Below are 15,223 nucleotides of genomic sequence, written 5' to 3'. Positions count from 1 at the left end.
CATGCTTTCCAAGCTCCCGCTCCATTGATTTCACAGCTTAAAGCGCGACTAAAGTGTCCACTGCTATAGAACAGAGAAGGCAAAAAAAAAGAGAGAAGCGTCGCCCATTCTCGTCAGTCACGTATCAGAAACGCCCCTCGAAACAAATAGAATCAAGCAGGAGCAGTGAGGGGAAGAGGGACTTAACAACGCTTGGCAAAAATCGAGGGTACATGAGCCGACAGTCTGGTACGGCTTGAAGGCGACAAAGTTAAAAGTTAAGAACAATAAGATGCAAAATGCAGTTAAAAAAAACTAGAGGTAAGGAGTTTTAAACGCTATAAGGCCGTGTTAAAGATACGTGCGAATTGAGATTGACGTGAACCAATGGGTGAAATGGGGCAGTGAGGAACACGACCTAAAAGAGCAGGCGACAAGAGCCAACAAAAAACGCAGCCGGAAATGATGCGCTGAGGGCTGAGGCAATGAGAGGAACAAACACATTAATCGATTAATAAAAGTATCTTCCGTCCTGATGTTTCTTTATTCGATGGAGCACGTGCCAAAAGGGCAGCGCACCTCAGCAATTGACTCTGGTTTCTGACGCAGCAAGCAGTCAGCTCCCCATGGTGAAAACAATTCCTTGTCTTCCATCCACGTTTTAACCGGCTACGTGCAACTCTAAAAAAAATGCCTCTCCCGTAACCGAGAGTAGAGTAAGCATGAAATGTTTACGGGCATAACACATTGGCTGTAGATGGTACTACCCAAAATCTTGAAATGGTCTAGTGTTCACCACACCACACATACTGTGCACTGGTCCATATGGACGCAATTGTTTCCTGTGAGTGTCTGGGGAATCTCTGCGGATGTCATCTGTATCCGATTTCCGTTTGGCTTTCATCTTTGTAATCGTTGTTTTCATTCCTCGGTTATTTGTACCACTTTGCCTATGTGACACTGGTAACGTCACCATTCGATTACCTCACACAGTTAATGACGAAGTAATGACAAATTACTAATTAGTGACTAATTACTTTTAATGACTGAATACTAATTAGGAGTGGAACGCGACAGCGTGTTGTAGCGCTGCCAGGCAGTCCACGGAACGGAACGCCAGCACCTGTTCGGCGCGATGCCTTGCCCTTTGAACGCGACGCTTTTTGAGGAAAGGAAATTACACAGCAATTCTCTGTCATCACGGTGGACACCCGAACCGCACCGTACAGGAAGGGAGGAATGCCACCACCCGTTCGACGCGATGCCTTGCCCTTTGAACGCAAGGCTTATTGAGGAAAGGAAATGGCTCAGGAATCCTCTGTCATCTCGGTGGACACACGAAACCGCACCGTAAAGGAAGGGAGGAACGCCACCCCCGTTCGAGGGGGCCAACGGGAGCGGATGCCTGCAACGTCGGCTCCGGCAAACGGTACGTGCTTCTCCTACCCAATCTCTCCTACGGCCACTAATCTGCTCGAAAACCGACATAACTGCCTAAGGAGGACAGGAAAGCCGCCCATTACGGGCAAAATCCGACCTATTCTGAGAGAAGAACAATTATCGGACCGAGACGCCAAGCCGCACAGCTAGGCCGCACTAGGATTCCTCCCCTCCGCCGACTCCGTCGGCGACGGCAGCCGTTGTCATGGAGGTAACGGTTGAAGGCCGCACCATCACCGCGGAAGAGCAAAACTCAAGCGACTGGACACTGGTGCTGTATAAAGCCTACGCCTCCCGACCAGCCAGTTCGCCGAAACCTTACCGCTCCGACAACGCTACCTCAGACGCAGCTCACCCGAACGCCAACAACGCGTCGCGCCACGCAGCAGCCGTAACCGGCAGCGGCAAGACGCCGGCCCGTCTATCACCTGCGACTAAGGAGGCTCGCCTCGCAGTACAGCGGAGCAAGCAGCTGCCACCACTCCCACCTCACGCTATTCGAGTAGTCGTTCGCCCGCGAGGTGAACTACGACTCCTAGATGTCCCAGCACCCCGGCTCTTGAAGACAGTGCAGACCCAGCTCGATATCATTCCACCGGACGACTTCTGCCTGCGCGTCCACCCGAACAACAATACTTTCACCATGGCAACCACACATTTCCCAACAGTCGAGACTCTCAAGAGGCTGACCACTGTCACCATCGGAGGCAAAACATATCCCTGCGCAGCATACGTAGCGCCACCACCGGGGGCTACCAGAGGAGTCATCACGAACGCGTATGACGACGAGACGCCGACGCAACTGTACCACGACCTGGTGAAAAGAAATCCTGAATACACCATTCTAGCAGCGCGACGCATGGGAAAGACACACTCCATCCTGATCACCTTCGACGAAACCACAGTCCCTCACTCCATCAAATACATGGGAGCCATCCACCGCTGCACCCCATACCGTGGCAGTCCGGATGCCTGTACAAACTGCAGACAGCCGGGTCACCGCCACGACGTATGCCCGAGTCCCAAGACAAATATCTGCCCCCGTTGTGGAACACAACACTCCCAAGAAGACACACTTTGCACGCCCAAGTGCATTCTGTGCAAGGGCCCACACCTGACAGGCACGGGATCCTGCAAGGGACGCAACATCCACCAGCCACGGAAACAGCCAAACCACCGACAAACGCAGCAGCACGACTTGGCCCTATCCAGAGAAAATTTTCCCCATTTGTCATCCGGACTCCCACAGCCCAACCAAAACAAACCAGCTTGGTTTGAAACAAGTCTGGGACACCTCCGCCTCTTCACACAGGGCCATGACATCCTTGCCTGCACAACCCAGTCTACAACAAGCCCTGGCAAAATCTCAGGAGGAGGCAGCAGCGGCTAAAGCAGAAGCTACAGCAGCCCGAGCAGAAGCCGCCGCCTTGCGTCAACACATCGCCAAGCTGGAAGCCCAGATAAGTGCTCTTGCCGCTGGTTCTACCCTTCCACCTGCTCCCGCTCCTACCACATCCCAAACTCCTCCTCCCAACCCGCCTACCGCCGATGCCTCGTCCTCCCACTCCGAGCCTAATTCCTCTCCTGATTTGCTAGCAATGGAGGCTGACACTGATCCCTTTACTAATTCACCTCCGTGCACAACGCCCTCTCCCTCCACACCCATGTCACTAAACAACATACCAACCCTGCTTGAATCATTTGCAGCTCGCTTTCAGGCAAAACTGCAGGACGCTATAACTCGCATCAACGAGGAATACACACCCACCCAAGACGCAGTAGTCCGCATAACACAAGACAACGCTATTCTTAACCACCGATTCGATGTGCTAACTCAAGGATTCTCTGAACGCTGTAACGATCTTGAGTCCCGACTCCCAAAGCGTGACCCCACACCAAACAGACGCAAGAAGCCCAAAGCACCGGAGGAACAGGCCAACCCTATCCCTACCATAGTTCAGGGCTCCCAACCCCCCGTTACAGCTCCCTCCTCTATAGATTGTCATGATGGCAGTTCCACTCCGTAATCTTACACTCTGGCAGTGGAACTGCCGGGGATTTGGCCACAAGCGTCACGTAATCCACCAACTGCTGTCCTGCGCTACAGGACCCGACATCCTTGCCCTTCAGGAACCCTCAAACCCACTCACCCTACCCGGCTATGCTCCTGTTCTGCCCACATCCCCCACACCCCCTCGGGTAGCATTTCTGGTTCGTCGTTCACTCACCACCATCTCCCATTCCATAGTGATTGAAGACATTGATCCCCTTCTTATTGAGCTTGTGCCGCAACACACTCGAGCGAACAGTGTCTTCATCCTAAATGTATATAGCCACCCTAAGTGCCTTCAAGGTAACTTCGAACGCCTCTTTACCCTCACGAAGCGCATAGCCAACAAGTGCCCCTTACTCGTCGTGGGAGACTTTAACGCCCCACATACAGCCTGGGGTTACCCACACGACACACCGAAAGGACGTCGGCTATGGTTAGCCGCGCAACAAGCCGGTCTCTCCCTTCTCACAGACCCCACCTCTCCTACACGCACGGGAAACAGTGTCTGTAAAGACACTACGCCAGACCTCACGTTCGCACATCGCCTCCCTCACGCCACATGGTGCAACACACAAGAGAATCTTGGTAGCGACCATTTCATCATCGAGATTCTCTTACACATTCAACTACATAGCAGGCCTCCCAGAGGCTCCACTCTTACAAAGTGGGACTCTTTCCGCTCATGTAGAACAGCACGCCCTTTCGTTCCCATCACGGTCATCACCGCATGGACCGAGTAGCTAAAAAGCGATGTCCGATCCGTAACTTGTACTCTACCCGAAGACTGCCCAAGCGACACAATTGACTCCCGCCTCCTACATTTATGGGAGGCTAAAACAGGCCTAGAGCGCCGCTGGCAAAGGCAGCGATGGAATCGGACACTTAAGCGTCGCCTCGCCCGCCTTAACAAAGAGATAGAAACACACGCAGCGAATCTTTCACGTCATAACTGGGAATCTATCTGCAACAAGCTTGATGGCAATATGAGTGTGCCTCAGACCTGGAACCTTTTTCGGCACTTAATAGACTCCACTCACTCTAAGACTGCCCAGAGACACGCCCTCACCAAACTCATACATACTTCAGATATACCACCACCAGACCTCCTCCAAGACCTTCGAAATCAATACTTCCCCACATACCCTCCTGCACACCACCCTGATTATGCAGGCCCCCCTAACGACGAGCTTGACCAACCCATTACAGAAGCAGAGGTCCAGGCTGAACTCCAGACGCTTAACACGTCCTCAGCCCCCGGCCCAGACGGGGTACATAACAAGGCTCTCAGGAATCTCGATGCACAATCCATTGCTGCGCTTACAGAATACTTTAATGAGTGCTGGCGACTGGGCACCCTCCCACCACAATGGAAAGAGGCGAGAGTCATTTTCATACCCAAACCTGGCAAACCTCTGCTTACTTCTAACCTCAGACCCATCTCCCTCACATCTTCTGTTGGCAAACTCATGGAGCATGTACTCCAGCGCAGGCTTTGCCAATACCTAGAAAGCAACAATCTCATGCCCACTAGCATGTTTGGATTTCGATCAGGGCTTTCCACACAGGACGTCTTCTTACAGCTAAAACATCACATTCTCGACTCACAGACCTCCGACACTAAAGCTATCCTAGGGGTGGATCTCACTAAGGCATTTGATAACGTTACACACTGAGCTATCCTAGAAAACCTTACGACCCTGGGAGTCGGCGCCAGGATGTACAACTACATCCGAGACTTCCTCAGCCACCGCACAGCCGCGCTTACCTTCGGCAACCACAGCCTACCAGGGATCACGCTGGGAGCCCGAGGTACGCCCCAGGGAGCCGTCCTCTCCCCTATTTTATTCAACATAGCACTTCTTCACCTACCACAACAGCTAGCTCAAATTCCCGACATCCATTTCAGCCTCTACGACGACGACGTCACTGTCTGGGCAAACCATGGCAGCGATGCCGAAATAGAAGAACACCTACAATTGGCACTAACCACCATCGACGCATATGTACGGGAGCGTGGCCTGACCAGCTCCCCTTCAAAATCGAAGCTTTTCCTCTACCGGCCCAACAACACGATTCAGTCAATGCACCCATCTCCCTCGCCCTAGGTACCCATCCCATCCCACTAGTACCCAAAATCCGCGTGCTAGGACTGGTTCTCCACTCCCACGGTGCGCACGGAGAAGTCATAAAGACACTTCAAACACACGCTCAACACACCACTCGATTGATTCGCCGCATAGCGAACCGCAGGGCTGGCCTACGCGAGCGAAACACGACTCGCCTCACCCAGGCTTACATCATAAGCCGCACAACATATGCCCTTCCATACTTACCCCTCAAACAGAAGGAGAGAGACCGGGTTAATGCGCTCCTACGTAGTTGCACGAGAACGGCTCTACTTGGCTTTTTGGGCTTGTTGGTACATACTTCAAAGACACTGTAGCGCAGCAAAAGACGAGGACACAAGAAACGAGAGACGACTTCTTATAGCGCTCGTGGTGTTCGTCTCTCGTTTCTTGTGTCCTCGTCTTTTGCTGCGCTACAGTGTCTTTGAACGGCTCTACGTCTTCCCCCCAGCACATCTAACGACCGACTCCTCAAACTCGGTGTACACAACACCTTTGAGGAGCTCAAAGAAGCTACCTTTACGGCAAAACTATCCCGTCTATCCAGCTGAGAGGCTGGTCGTACTTTATTGTCCCAGTTGAGCCTGACCCCAATTCCAGAGCCTACCAAGGGGGTCCCTCTTTCTGCTACCCTCCGCTCTAACCTCAACGTAACCCCCATCCCCAAGAACATGCACCCCGAGCGAGACAGGGAACGCAGAGTAGCAAGGGCTCGGGCCCTCCACAAACAGTACAGCGTGGGCCATCAGGGGGCTATGTGGACGCAGCGGAATATACGAAAGGCTCCCGTATGGCCCTGGCGGCAGCCGACAATAATGCAAAGCTTCTATCTTCCAGCTCAATCATTACCGATTCGACCACAGAGGCAGCCATCGCGCTTGCTCTCATTTCTACATCTGCCACAAAAATTATCTCCGATTCCAAATCTGCAATTTTAAATTATGCGAAGGGCTACATATCCAGCACCGCTGCTCATTTACTACGTTTCTGGCAGCCCCGGCGCCTCATCACCCTCATCTGGACGCCAGCACATGCTGGCCTCCCTGGCAACGAGGAGACTCATTCCCTAGCCCGAGGTCTCACATTCCGGGCAGGAGTCGAGGCCCCTCTACGAGCCTCGGAGCGCCTGCTCTCCTTCCGTGATATTCTCTCGTACTACCGAGACAAACGAAGGGAATACGCACCCCCAGCTCCATCCCTCACCATACCGCAGGCTGCACATTGGCGACAACTACAAACCCGAACTGTTCCATACCCAATACTGCTGCATGCCCGATACCCAGACCAATTCCCGTCATCATGTAAACTTTGCGGCAAACCAGGAGACTTCTTACACACCCTCCTCACATGCCCCACCTTCCCTCATCCCCCATCACCAACCGCGGCGGTGGTGGTGGTGAAAAACATTTATAATGCAATAAATATTTACAGAGAGGTGATTGGGGTAGGCCCTATTGGCCCTTTCCCCTAACAATACTAGGTGGAGCCCCTATTCCGGGGCCCCATTGGCAAGCAACGCCGCCCGCGTCCGGTGAACCAAGGCCTTTTGGGTCTTTAGGTCCTGACAGCCGAGCAGGGCCGCCTCCCAGTCCTCTCTGGTGGGGTTGGGGTTGGGGGGGGGGGAGATAGATGGGTTTGACTGACACGCCCAAACCATGTGGAAGGTGTCAGCCACCTCCCCACAGAACTGGCACGCGCCATCAAAGGCGGAGTCTTACTGGGAGTCTCTTCTGACCAGCTCGTCCGCTCAAGACCAGCGCCGGATCATCTCCAGCCCTCACAGAAGGATTGCGCTCCAGGGGCTATCCTTCGCGTTATAAGGGTGCCTCCTCCTCACATTGAGGAGGCATCCAAGTGCCATGTAGGGGGCTTCGCCCCCACGATTTACATCATTGGCAATAAAAGTTTCCACCACCACCACCACCCCCGTTCGGCGCGATGCCTTGCCCTTTGAATGCAACGCTTTTTGAGAAAAGGAAATGGAGCAGAGAGAGAGAGAGAGAAAACTTTATTAACACAGGAATTCGGGGCACGCCCCAGGGTCCCCGCACGAGAGAGAGAGAGAGAGAAAAACTTTATTCACACAGGAATTCGGGGCACGCCCCAGGGTCCCCGCACGAGGTCCATAACACTGGCAGCACGGCCGGTGGCGATGGTCTGCACGGCCGGGTCCTCCGAGCGCAGCAGGGTCTCCCAGTCCTCCCAGGTCTTGAGGTTCTCTAGGTCCCGCGGGGGAGGGTCCGCCGGGCAGAGGGAAAGGATGTGGAGCGAAGAAGCGAAGGGTTCTGGGCATAGGGCACATGCCGAAGTGGGAAAGGATGGATGATAGTGGGCTAGGTTAAGGGGTGAGGGAAGAGTGTGTGTCTGTAGTCTGCGCCAGAGTGTTGCGTGTTTGTTATCTAGGGAGGGGTGGGGCGGGGGGTAGAGTTGGCGTGAGGCTCTGTATGCCTGAGTCAGCTTACTGAATGTGTGCATGCGCTCCTTCGTGAATCCCCAATCCGAGGCCACCTGAGCCCGGTTTAAAGAACGTCGGGCTAAAAGGTTGGCAGCCTCGTTTCCGGGATTCCCGGAGTGCGCAGGCACCCATATCAGCACCACATGGCGGGGCGGGGGTGCATCGGGCGAGTCCAGAATGCCAAAAGCAGGGACATGAACTCGGCCTCGAGCAAAATTTAAGATCGCAGTTTTAGACTCACTTAATATATCGGGCTTCCGCGCGAGTGATGGCAAGTGCAATGGCCGCTTCCTCTGCAGCCTCTGGGGAAGTGTTGGGAGGGAGACGTAGTGTGAGGTGGGTGGATGAAGAGTCCACCACAGCTGCTATCGCTTCATCACCCGTGCAGGCAGCGTCCACCCATACGGCGTCCGGCTCGGGGCCGTACGCTCGATGGAGTGCCTTCGCACGGGCTCTGCGGCGCTGCTCATGGTGGGACGGGTGCATATTTCTCGGGAGCGGCCTAATGAGAAGCTCCCAGTGAAGGGGTAGTGGGATGGCGAGAAGGGTTGGGTCGTTGGCCGGTATTCTGATGCCGAGGGAGTCTAGGATATACCGACCTGTGGAAGTTTCTGTGAGCCTGATGTATTGGACCTGTCGGTGGGCCTCCACCAGTTCCCCGATCGTGTTGTGGAGGCCCAGGCCTATTAATCTTTCTGTTGGTGTGTTGAGGGGAAGATGAAGTGCTAATTTGAATGCCTTGCGAATCAAAGCATTCAAAGCGTTTATGTCATGTTTGGATAGTTGTAAGTATGGGGTAGTGTACAGCACACGGCTGAGGACAAAGGCATGAATGAGGCGACATAGGTCGCGTTCCTTCATGCCTCTATGACGTCCCGAAACCCTGCGGATGAGGTGCGATATCGCGCCTACAACCTGCTTGAGCTTCTTGAGGGTAGTGGTGTTTTTGCCATCGTTCTGGATGTGCACGCCCAATACACGGTGGGTGCCAACCTCAGGTACCGGGTCACCATTCAGTTCAATGGCAATGGGGGAGCGGGGACAGCGGTGGTTCTTAGGACGGATGAGGAGCAGTTCGGACTTCTCTGGGGAGCAAGATAGTCCGATGGTCCGTGCGTAATTTTGGGTGAGGGTGGCTGCTTCCTGTAAGGTGCTCTCTATGCCGCCGTCACTGCCGTGAGTGGTCCACAGGGTGATATCGTCGGCATAAAGAGTGTGCTTCAGGTGAGGAATAGTTGCCAATTTTCGGGCAAGGGGGATGAGGGTAATATTAAAGAGAAAGGGGGAAAGGACGGACCCTTGAGGGGTGCCAACCCCACTGTACTCAAGTGTTTATGTTCCGAAGGTCCATAACACTGGCAGCATGGCCGGTGGCGTTGGTCTGCACGGCCGGGTCCTCCAAGCGCAGCTGGGTCTTCCAGTCCTCCCAGGTCTTGAGGTTCTCTAGGTCCCGCGGGGGAGGGTGCGCTGGGCAGAGGGAAATAATGTGGAGGGAAGAGGCGAAGAGTTCTGGGCATAGAGTGCATGCCGGAGTGGGGAAGGAGGGTATATATGTAAATTGGTTTTTGAGGAAACGAAATGGCGCAGTAACTGTCTCACATATCTACGCGGACACCTGAACCGCGCCGTAAAGGAATGGAGGAAGGTGGGAGTGAAAGAAGAAAGAGAGAAAGAGGTGCCGCAGTGGAGGTCTCCGGAATAATTTCGACCACCTGAGGATCTTTAACGTGCATGATAGTGGGCTAGGTTAAGGAATGAGGGGAGAGTGTGTGTCTGTAGTCTGCGCCAGAGTGTTTCGTGTTTGTTATCTAGGGAGGGGTGGGGCGGGGGGTACAGCTGGCGTGAGGCTCTGTACGCCTGGGTCAGCTCACTGAATGAGTGCATGCGCTCCTTCGTGAATCCCCGATCAGAGGCCACCTGAGCCCGGTTTAAAGATCATCGGTCTATAAGGTTGGCGGCCTCGTTTCCGGGATTTCCGGAGTGCGCGGGCACCCATAATCAGCTCCACTTGGCGGGGCGGGGGTGCATCGGGCGAGTCCAGTATGCCAAAAGCAGGAACATGCATGGACTCGGCCTCGAGCAAAATTTAGAATCGCAGTTTTAGAATCACTTAAAATGTACCGGGCTTCCGTACGGGTGATAGCAAGTGCAATGGCTGCTTCCTCTGCAGCCTCCGGGGAGGTGTCTGGAGGGAGAGGTAGTGTGAGGAGGGCGAAAAAAGAGGAGTCCACCACAGCTGCTGTCGCTCCATAATTCTGTCATCTCGGTGGACACCCGAACCGCACCGTACAGGAAGGGAGCAACGCCACCACCCGTTCGGCGCGAAGCAACCGATGCTTGTATGGCGGTCCTGTAGGAGAGCTTAGAGAGTCTCGTTAAATCTCGTTTCAGTGCCCGGATGTTGGCTCTCGGTCTCGGCGTGACGTCACCACGCTGCCGACAACGGGAGCTAAAAGCATTTCATGCTTAAAACGTCTCCACACCCGCTCGCACCACCAGTTTCGTATGGGATACGATTCCTCGACTATCAGTATTCTAGGCACTATACCTCGACTTTGAGCCGGATCTGTTGTTGTTGTTGTTGTTGCCTCTGAAGTGATGATGATAATGCCCTCAGGTGCAATGGCACGTGAGCCGGACCTTTAAGAATACGACGTCCTCGTCGTTTTTGCCCTGCACAGTATTTGCCGGAAACAGGATGGCTGCAAACTGTAAGAAGACACTGAGATGAAGATGCGCGGTCTTTCCTCGATTACTGCAAATAAAACGTGTTTAAGCGGCATGAAATGTACAAAGAGGTATTTTTTGGAGAAGTTATAACTTCGATGGAGCAGTTGTGTTCCTTGAAATGGTTCTGAGTTCCTGATGTGAGCGAAACGCATGTCCGGTCCCGATATTTGAGAGTGCAATGCCACCTGTCGAAGCAGGCAATAACGAAAGACGAAAGCCGCGGTGGCCCAGTGGTTATGGCAATCGGCTGCTGACCCGAAAGACGCGGGTTCGATCTTGGCCGCGGCTATCGAATTTTGATCGAGGCGAAATTCGACAGAGATACCCGCCGCGGTGGCTCAGTGGTTAGAACGTTCGGCTACTCAGCCGGAGTTTCCGGGTTCGAACCCAGCCGTGGCGGCCGCATTTCGACGGAGGCGGAAAGCATAAAAATATGCCCAGGCTTAGCTTGGTTAAGCCAAGAATGCGTTGCATATTGCGCGGTCTTTTTGCGCGAGGTATTGCTTGGCGGCAGTCGATTTTCTCAGCAGCTTTTCCTCCGTGACGGACGGACGGACGGACGGACGGACGGACGGACGGACGGACGGACGGACGGATGGATGGATGGATGGATGGATGGATGGATGGATGGATGGATGGATGGATGGATGGATGGATGGATGGATGGATGGACGGATGGACGGATGGACGGATGGACGGATGGACGGACGGACGGACGGACGGACGGACGGACGGACGGACGGACGGACGGACGGACGGACGGACGGACGGACGGACGGACGGATGGATTGATGGATGGATGGATGGATGGATGGATGGATGGATGGATGGATGGATGGATGGATGGATGGATGGATGGATGGATGGATGGATGGATGGATGGATGGATGGATGGATGGATGGATGGATGGATGGATGGATGGATGGATGGATAGGAGCGCCCCCTTTGAAACGGGGCGGCGGCAACCGCCACCATGCTCAGCTTTTTTTTTCTTTTTTCTTTTTTCCCTTTTTCTGTTTTCTTTTGTTTTTTCTTATTTTTTGTTTTAGCGGGAGTCAGGTGGTGGCTGCGGCCGCGCGCGACCGCGCGAGTTGGGGCCCAGCTTTTCCTCCGGCTGTCGTGACGTCACATCACGTGGTTTGGTGGCTGCCCGGCCGCGCCCAAGGGCTGAACTGAGTGATTGCAATATGCTACGCATAAAAGGCGCCCGTGCGCTGTGCAATGTCAGTGTACGTTAAAGATCCCCAGGTTGTCGAAATTTCCGGAGCCCTCCACTATGGCGTCTCTCATAGCCTTTGGGACGCTAAACCCCATAAACCAAACCAAACCGAAATTATTCTGGAGCCCTCCACTACGGCTCCTCTTTCTCCCTTTTTTCTTTCACTCCCTTCTTTATCCCTTCCCTTACGGCGCGGTTGGCGTGTCCGCCGAGATGTGCAACAGACACGGCGCCATTTCCTTTCCTCAAAAACCAATTTTCCAATTTTCTAATTTTCCAAATTCTAGAACCCCGTGTACTGCGCGATGTTAGAGCCGGTTAAGAACCTCCGGCTGACGAAATTCCCGGAGCTCTACACAACGGCTTCCCTCATAGCCTGATTAGCTTTGAGACGTTAAACCCCCATAAACGATAAACCAAACCAAAGTAGCATCCTAAGAGTAGTTGACGGGAGTAATGACGAATAGGTGGGGTTAAAAAAGCAAGCGCGAAAGTTACCAAGACGCCAAGAATTTAAAGTGAATCGGAAAGGAATGAAAGCTCTTTTTCCCGCAAGGCTACTCATGGTGCACTGGGCAATGGAACTGTCGCAGCGTACGCCGAAAACAAGCACAACTAGCCGCATATATAGCAAACTCCCCTAATCCCCCCCCATGTCATCGCTCTGCAAGAGACGGAAACAAATCGCATTCATATCCGCGGTTATCACACGGCAGCCCTTACACCACGTACGACAATCCTGACACTCGCATCCATGCCGGTACTAGACCGCACACCGACAAACACGCCCGACAGCAAGGGCACTCAATATACCGCGATAGAGCTCAGCTCACCAGGACACACATATGGCCTCACTATTATTAACATATACAGCAATCCTAAAGATAAAGGCAGAGTTATTCCGGGTATCCTGGGCTCCTTCCGTTCCTCAAACCTTCTTGTGGTGGGTGATTTTAATGCACGTCACACGCACTGGGGATACAACTCGGATACCCCCAAAGGTAACCTGATTTCTACCGCAATGGCTGATTACAACCTTAGCCTGATCACAAACCCCACCGTACCCACTCGCATTGGCACAAGCGTCACCCGCGACACCACACCCGATCTCACATGGGCCACACCGAACATAATCGTTAAATCTCACACGGTGCTCCAGGATAGCCTTGGAAGTGACCATTTTCCAGTCTCCACTATTATATCTTATGAATCCAAGATTTTCAACCCTCGTTCGCAGCTTCTCACTGACTGGGATAAATTGCGCTCATATTTGGCAACTGATTCGACAGAACCCCGTACTGTCACTGACTGGACAGGCCGTCTGGTGAAGGCCATCCAGGCGAACAGCAAAAGCATTAAAAATACCCCTAAGGCACCGCAGGTTTATCCGCATCTGGCTCATCTATGGGAGGCCCGACAGGGACTTCTCAAGCGCTGGCGTCACCAGCGACACAATCGTAAATTGAGACTCCGCATAGCCGCTCTCACTCGCGAGGCAGAAGAATACGCGAACACGCTAGCCCGCCCAAACTGGGCAACCTTTTGTAACGACCTCAAGGGTACATTAAGCACTAAACGCACGTGGTCCCTCCTACGCGCTCTCTTGGATCCAACAACCACTAAATCTCAGACACAAGTAAACACACAACGTCTAATACAACTAGAGCTCCAGAAGGGCACCGACGTAATTGGCCAACTACGGGACACTTATATACCCACATCTCTTCAGTCGGCAGATCCACCCAATCTACCTCCACCTAACCCAGAACTTGATGCCGACATCACCTTAAACGAAGTCCGCCGAGCACTCTTTAGTATTCGCCGCTCTACAGCGCCGGGGCCGGATGGCATAACGTACAAGGCACTACTCAATCTGGACGATGTCTCCCTTCAGGAACTCACGGAGCTCTTTAATAACCACTGGCAAGCTGGGACGCTCCCATCAGCCTGGACCCATGCCAGCATGCGATTTATACCCAAACCGGACACAGCCCTCACTCTTCAAAATTTGCGCCCCATCTCCTTAACGAGCTGTGTCGGCAAGCTCTTCGAGCATGTCATTCTCAATCGCCTGCAACCATTCCTAGAAACAACAGGCTTTCTCTCAAACGTTCAATTCGGCTTCCGCCCAAAGATCTCGGCGCAAGACGTACTTCTCGCGCTTAAGGAGTCCCTCTTTTGCACTAAGCGTCGTACAGCCTCTACGCGAGCCATACTGGCCCTGGATATCCATAAGGCTTTCGACACAATAAGCCATGACCATATCCTCACGACATTAGCCACCACGGGGTGTGGCACCCGCATATGGCAATATATTCGGGCCTTCCTTCAGGGGCGCACGGCAGACCTCCACCTTGGGGATATTGCCTCCCAGCCTTTCCCCCTGCCTGACCGGGGAACCCCACAAGGGGCGGTTCTATCACCTTTACTCTTTAACATTGCCCTAGCGCCACTGGCAAAGGCCCTTGCTGCTGTCCCAGGGCTCCACACAGCCATATACGCAGATGATATAACCCTCTGGACAACGGGAGTATCCCTTGGAACAGCCCAGGATATCCTGCAATCTGCCATAGACATCACCACCACTCATTTAGCAAACACAGGCCTCCGTTGCTCTCCAAATAAATCGGAACTCTTGCAGCTGAAACCCCTCCCCAGTGACCCCCCGATTGAACTGCACATGTACGGGAATCCAGTGCCCATTGTGCCTCAGGTGAAAATTCTCGGCCTTCTAATTAACAACACACTCGATGCAACCGCCACCCTTCAGCTCTTGCAGAGACAGACAAAACAGGTCGCTGCACTTATCAGGCGGGTGGAAGCACGCAATCATGGGCTGTCTGAACGCGAGACCCTCAATATGACAAATGCACTAATCATTAGCCGCATTACATAGCACCTTCCATACCACATACTCACTCAGCGGCAAAGACAACAGGCAGACATCCTAATACGCATGGCTGTCACCTCTGCCTTACGTCTTCCACGGACGGTTAGCACGAAACGTCTCCTGGCCACTGGTACCCACAATACAGTGATCGAATTAATAGAGGCTCAACGCACCAACCAATTAGTCCACCTGAGTCGCACGGAAAGAGGACAATGCCTACTGCGACAGCTACGTCTCAATCCACCAATTCCCACCCCAACAAGTCCTACACCTTACATGATTTCTCTGCGCACGCAGGATCACATATATCAGAAGCCCCTACCGCGCAAT

The 15,223-nt window shown here is 53.5% G+C and overlaps 1 protein-coding gene across 1 annotated transcript in view; it reads left to right on the top strand.

Annotated features, from left to right (window-relative positions):
* The first annotated feature begins 1,371 nt into the window (after positions 1-1,371).
* The window catches only part of LOC149348041 (uncharacterized), a 39,635-nt gene continuing 25,783 nt past the window's right edge, over positions 1,372-15,223 (top strand). The window contains exon 1 of the mRNA XM_089587887.1: positions 1,372-1,408. The gene's annotated coding sequence lies outside the window, so the exon portion shown is untranslated. The remainder of the gene's footprint in view (positions 1,409-15,223) is intronic.

This window comes from Amblyomma mixtum, chromosome 4, assembly GCF_055824585.1.
Source record: "Amblyomma mixtum isolate Tamu chromosome 4, ASM5582458v1, whole genome shotgun sequence".
In the NCBI taxonomy this organism is placed as follows: domain Eukaryota; kingdom Metazoa; phylum Arthropoda; class Arachnida; order Ixodida; family Ixodidae; genus Amblyomma; species Amblyomma mixtum.
This window is presented reverse-complemented; position numbering and strand designations above follow the sequence as displayed.